Genomic DNA, 7,215 nt, shown 5'->3' on the forward strand with positions numbered 1-7,215 from the left:
GGCCCTTTGGTATGGAATGATTTACCATACGAAATAAGAACTATCTCTTCACTAAATCAATTCAAGAAGAGATATAAGTTGTACTTATTAGATTTATATAACTTACAATGATCTTGCCACGTATAAAGCGATGTGTCACCTCATAATGTATGTGTGTGTGTGTGTGTGTGTGTGTGTTAATCTGCAAATCTGAATTAATTATTTTGTCATGAGGGTCCAACTTCATATAAGGCAAGCAGCGTTCCTGTTGTCCCCTTACACTTTTATAATGTTTCTTTTCCATTTTCTCCTCTGTCCTGCAGAGGATTGTATGATTGTAAATGTGTTAATGTGTTTTTATTGTGTATCCATTGTGATGTTTTTTATGAAAGTGTTGAAATAAAGAACTGAACTGAACTAAACTGAAAAGTGAAGAGTGAGCAAAGGTTTTAAAAAAATGAAAGGGGGCCTTTATAAAGACATACCTGATGATTCTACTCCCCCCCCCCAAAAAAAAAAAATAATGATGTAGAAAATCTGATAAAAACACACTTTCACATTCATGTTATGATCCCAAACTAAAGAATGATGTAGAAAAAGCATAGCTCTTTTAGAAAACATGAAAAAACTCTAGATTGACTCGGTTGACCGATTTCACCTTTTTTTAGTTCTCAAGTAAAATCAAGGGGTGCGACCTTTTGTTTGTTTTGTGATGCACGGTCATACATATATATAGTAAATATATATTCGTATAGGCGTATATGTATACACAGAGGATAGAGAGAGCGAAAGAGACTGAGTGAACGAGGCACTCCACTGGAAGAAAGATAAAAAAATCAAATAAACAATAATTATTTGTATTTGCTAATAGGAAAACATAATATGGCACAAATCCTATATTTTAATAAAATGATAGATACATGTATTTAGAATTGTGTTTGTTTTGTTTTTTATGTTTTACCACATTCGTTATGCAATCTTATTCCATATGAATGTGGTTGAAAAAAAATATACGAATTACTGCGCATAACATGATTATAAACACAAACGCTTCTTCACTTTACAACAGATGAGATTACGATAATCAGTATGTTTTACATACTCAGCATTAATTCTTGTTCCCCATCAAAATATCGCGTTGGTTTCCGCCAGCAAGGATTCCAGCCACATCCTGAAACGCATAATCAACAACGGCAACAGCATCATCAACAAGGATCATGTTATGATATCATATATAATATATATATATATATATATATATATATATATATATATATATATAGGACAAAAGATTAGCTGTGCTTTAGTGGGTCGAGGTCACCAATAAGTTTGTGTCGAGTCCTTCATGTTTGTAAGTACGTGTGTATTATTTACTATATCTGAATTCACCTTTAGGGAGACAAAAACAAAGTCAGGGGTAAACGATGCAATTGAATGGATAATTTAATGATAAAGTTAAAAACGTTAAGAAGACACAAATTATCTTCTTTTTTTCGTTCGATCGTTCGTATTCATTCTGCTTCTTAAAGGGGATCGCTAGTAACTGATCAGTGGGAAACAGTGGGAATCAGTGGGAATGCTGGGGGATGATTGTTTCAATCCTTGTGAGATTCATTTGAGAGTACATTATACATCTATTGTTGTGTGGAAACATTAATCTCCCCGCATTCCCACTGATTCCCACTGATATATTACTAGCCATCCCCTTTAAATAAAACCAAAATGGATGACAAATTTAAACAAATCATAACCAAATGACCAAGGAGCAATACAAAGGCGCAGTCTATAACAAGACAAATTTATTCTATAACATTATCATGGTTCCATATAAACACAAAAAGAAAGGTAATTTTGTTTGTTTTTGTTTGTTTGTTTGTTTGTCTGTTTGTTTGTCTGTTTGTTTTATTGCAATGGTAAGTTATAGTGGAAGAAAGATGAGAGGGAGTGCTGTGTGTCTGCAGTAAGCGCGTTTTAATGTTTGTGCTTTGGCCATAAATGTGATATAAAAAGATATGATTATTCTTCAATGTATCAATAATAATACTGAAAAAAGGGTATCCTTAACATAGTAATGAAGAAAAGTTAATGTCTCCCTAAAGTTGAATCTAAATGAACAATGATTATTGTAGGTCTTCATATACCAGAGGCGGATCCAGGAATTCCGTAAAGAGGGGGCGCGTTTACAAAATTAAAGGGGGGCGCACGCACCCCTCCCCCCATTTTTTTTTCTTTTTGTTTCTTTTGTTTCAACAAAAAGATAAAGGGGGGGGGGCGTGCGCCGGTTGCGGTCCTCCCTGGATCCGCCCCTGTATACTGATAATCATGATTCTACTGATAGGCACTTATCTCTTATGCAGTACGCTCACCCCATAATTGCGTATTGTCCATTACTCGTTTTTTGTTTAATCATTATGCTAATTATGTTTCATGAATATCATGGAAAATCGAATTTTTTCACGATAATTCCAAGGTACAAATATGTTTGTAAAATCCTTGTTTACAGCGTTTTCGCTCTTTGTTTATTAAAGCAGATCGAAAGCTCTTCACTTTAAAATCATTAACAAATGTTACTTATACACCTCACACATAATTCACACATTAACTCACACATAGCTTATATTAGACATTTAGAAAAAAAAAGAGATCGACACCTTTTTGCGGTAGGTAGTCCGGATGATTGTTTTGGAGATGCTTTCCAATAAGAAGAAATATGATGGCTAGGGTGACTATGGCAACAAGCACTCCAATGGTGAGTCCGATGATGAGACCAGAATGATCACGTTTTCCTGTAATTTTACGACACAGGTGAGGCGTTTGTACATTTATTGACAGATTTAAGAGAAATTAAAAGGCACACTCCACACCTCGAGATTGAAATGTAGGGCTTACTTATTCATTTTTGTGTACTTTGCTGGTTTGATAGGGACAAAGGAATGCTGAGTTGCATGGAATCAACTGATCTAAATGTTGACAAAATACAGTATTCAGTATTGCGAATAGATTCAAGGTAAGTTTTTTTTTTTAAATTTATTTATGTATTTACTTATTAGTAGAGGCACTATGCAATTCTATGGGATTTTTTAGTCAAAATTGATTTTTTTTAACCTAACTTTGTCAATTTCGGGGTGCTGAATCCAAAAAAGGTTGATTCCACTTTTTCCGATCACGTCTTCCGCCGCCATTTTGAATTTCAAAATGGCCGCCATGGCAAACTATTTTTTTATCCATATCTCATTAAGTGAGCGTTGTAGAATCTTCACATTTGGTGCAAAATGCATGGTTGTGATGTCAGACACTCTTATATATTATTTTCTGATATTGTGGATTATTTTGATACAATTAATAGGCTGCCATCTTGAAATTCAAAATGGCTGCCATAGCGTTTCTACCCATATCTCATGTGGCAATTATTGTAGGAGCATAACATTTTCAGTAATGCGCATGCTTGTGGTGTCCAACGTTCCAGTACAGTTGTTTCCTATTGTGAATCATTAGATAGGCCACCATCTTGAAATTTAAGATGATGGCCATAGAAAAGTATATAATAGTGTGGTAAGCGCAGGTCACGCAGAATGACAGCGACAGCCATCTCTTAATTCAAAATGGCCGCCATAAGTTCGGATTGTAAAGACGAGGTTCCAATGACGTCATTAATCCATCCTGAGTAGCAAAAACTGCGTAAGGGGGGAGGGGAGAGGGGAGGGGTCCCACACCACTTTCCATAAGTGTAAGCAAGGGTGTAAGCCTTACAGCCCACATCCTATAATAGCCACACGTGTATATGTGGTGAACGAACTGCGTTAGTTTGATACACACGTGATTTGTATTTGCCTCTCAGGCAATACAAAATTTTGTGTCGTGGAAACTCGTTCATAGTTATATTTAATCCCAGTTATTAAACATTTGTACAAAAGCAAGCATTGATAGTATTAAAGATGATCTTCAAAAACTTGATGCTGCCTCCAGAGAATGAAGACAAACAACGGAAAGTCTTGCAAATAACAAGAAATGAAGAGTTTGTTTGCAAAAACCGATAAGTCCATATTTGTCAAATGGAGATATTTGCGATTAAAGGTCAAGAAAAATAAAGAGAATGATAAAATAAGTTTTGCTTCTTTTGACCATAACTTAAAAAAAAATTACCTTTATATGTAGTGACCAATGTATCATTTAACAGGTATTATATTTCTACTTTAGACAAAGACCGTACTTCAAAATCTTCAAAAATGGACTTACCGGTTTTTGCAAACAAACTCTTCAAATGCAAAGATCACCCTACCAGGCATCCAATTCATAAGCTTGTTTGTTCACCACAAAATGAAACAAATCATCAGGGAGCTCATTTATTGCTTGATGTATTTCTGAAATAACACAGAATGAATGAGGAATATCAATGAATATTTTTTTTCCTGATTGCCCTTGTGTGGGTCATCCTTGATTATCAAGACTTCCAAGATGCTTACTGCTGTACGGCCAATGATTCTAAAACTACAAAGGAGAAATAATAGCTCAGTTCTATAGCACCTTGGATGCATCAGAATTCCTCAACAATTTAGAACACCGCCACACGAGGGTAATTTCAAAAATTGTCACTGCATTGAAACTGATGAATGTGGTGTTTGACAATCAGGTATCGGAAACATTCAAGGAGTATATTCTAGAAAGAGATGAAAAGGAAAGTTTTCATGTTCTGTACTAAGAAATTGTATCTGAAAGCATTTAAAAAGGCCTATATATTATTTTCTGAAAGAGCGGGTCTTCTTTTACATTATGCTAAAATTTGGTATCATAAAACGGGCAGGAAAGTGTGTTTTTTTAGCAGTTTATCTCGAACATTTTTGGTAGAATAGTGTGATTAGGTGTGTCTTTAGAATCCCTTTTTCATTTCTGAAAAACCTTGTCCACACTCTTCACTTTCAACTCTAATAACTTTTGAAAGGATAGTGCTACTGCTTCGAAAGTTGGCATTAAGTATGGACACAATGTGTTAATGAGGCATGCTTAATTTTACTTTAAGCTGATAATCCCTTCATTGGTGTTACTCTGGTGGTTTACTTCCTGTTTTTTGTCCCATTCATCGCAAAGCCAGCACGGTTTGGTAAAGATTAAGCGCTTGAATAGACACTGTACTTCAGAGCCTCTTTTCTCAGTTCACACTTTTCCTGAGTTTGTGCTTTCTTTCCAATATTTAGATAGGTTAGGAGAGTCCATTTGATTTGAGTTATACATCATATTAAAGCTTAAAGCCTGCTCTTTCCGAATATGGTCTTAACTAAAAATTCATGTCTGGCGACTTTTTGTTTGTTTTGAGGTGCAGGGTCATATATATATATATATATATATATATATATATATATATATATATCGTCATGCGCATGGCAGATTGTTGTTAGCGCACTTCCGTGCGCATGGCAGAATGTTGTTAACCCTATGCGCACTCCCACACCCTAACGACAATCTGCCATGCGCACTCCCACACTGTAACGACAATCTACCAGGCGCAAGGAAGCGCTGTAATGACAATCTGCCATGCGCACGACGATATATACATATAGATATGTCTGGGATAATATGAGAAAGGCCAGACATTCAGCTCTGGCAATTGAAATACACCATATAAGATTGGATCAAAATTCATTAAGCTTAAGAAGACCCCTACCTTCACATAACTCTTCTACCGGTACAAAAGTCTGATCTAGACCTCTCGTTATCCAGTCATTACTGGACGATATGGTTATCGGAAGTTTTAAGTTCTACTGTTCTAAGTAATTCCACAATCACTTTTCATCTCACAATTTATGACATTATCCTCATTCTCACTAACAAAGACTCGTTGTTTATACCCATGCCTTAGAAACCCCCAAAACTGAGCCAAATAATCAGCCTGAAGGTTGAAATACTGATCAGTCAATTCCAGCCGACACAGATACCACATCATGGAAAAAAAGAAACAAAGGGTTCATCAAAGATGCCATGGGAGCTGTCACCCCGTGACCTTGACCCTAACCCTACTCCTACTACTGACCCTAATCCTAACCCTTACTTTACTCTAACCTTTTCACTCACCAGTATTTCACTGGGGTTAATTGTATGAGCATTTGAGATAATTTGGCAGAATTTGAGGCGCAACACCGTTCCGATTCTCTCTCTAATGAGGTCAGATTGTTTCAAATGCTGTTGGAATGCCGTCTGAATATTTAGAATGTCGTAGAAATATTTAGAATGTAATCAGAGTCAAGTTAGAATACCCTTCGAATAAAAATCGACATTTCTCCACTTCCAATGCTCCTCGATTGTTTTAAGCATGTTTAAAACATTCGGGTTGGCCACAAGAATGGGCCCGAATGTTTGAACGCACTCAGAATGTCGTCAGAATTTTTAGAATGCACTTCGAATATGCAGGAATGCAGTAAGAATTTTTCATTCCAACGGCATTCCGGCCCATTCCGCCTCTAGTGTGACGGGGGTATATCATTGCATGTATTAGATGCTACTTAAAGGACAAGTTCACCTTCATAAACATAAGGATTGAGAGAATGCAACAATATTAGTAGAACACATCAGTGAAAGTTTGAGGAAAATTGGACAATCGATGCAAAAGTTATGCATTTTTAAAATTTTTTTTTGGAACCGCTGGAATAGGAGACTACTACAGCTTGTGAGTCATATGCGTACAACAGTATAAAGAAAATGTAAAAGAAAATTCAACATATTTTCACTTTTTTCGCATAATAAAAGAGCTCTTGACTTGCCTCTTTCTAAAGGCAGGGGGAATAATATTGCCCATAACATTTGTCGGTAACGAGTCAGGGGAATGTGTACTTTTTTTCAAAAGATGGAATTTTGTGAAATTCTCTTTATGTTTTCCTTATATTGTTGTACGCAAGTTATTCATACACTGCAGTAGTCTTCTCATCCAGCGGTTGCTGCACAAAAATTTTAAAAATTCATAACTTTTGAACGGATTGTCTGATTTTCCTCAAACTTTCAATGATGTGTTCTACTAATATTGCTACATTTTCTCAGTCCTTATGTTTATAAAGGTGAACTTGTCCTTTAAAGAACAACAGGGAATTTCAGAGATATTGACGATTATTACGTATAGACACTGACACTTTCATTCTCATAATGGATCTTTGCTTTACTTTTAATACTGCATCGCATTTTGTCTGTTCCATCACTGGAAAAGGAGATGATAAAGTACAATTGAGATTGCTGAGAGATTATTTTCTGCAA

The sequence above is a fragment of the Diadema antillarum genome, unplaced genomic scaffold (genome assembly GCF_040938485.1).
Source record: "Diadema antillarum isolate AM-2024a unplaced genomic scaffold, OU_Dant_1.0 seq00000481_RagTag, whole genome shotgun sequence".
Taxonomy (NCBI): domain Eukaryota; kingdom Metazoa; phylum Echinodermata; class Echinoidea; order Diadematoida; family Diadematidae; genus Diadema; species Diadema antillarum.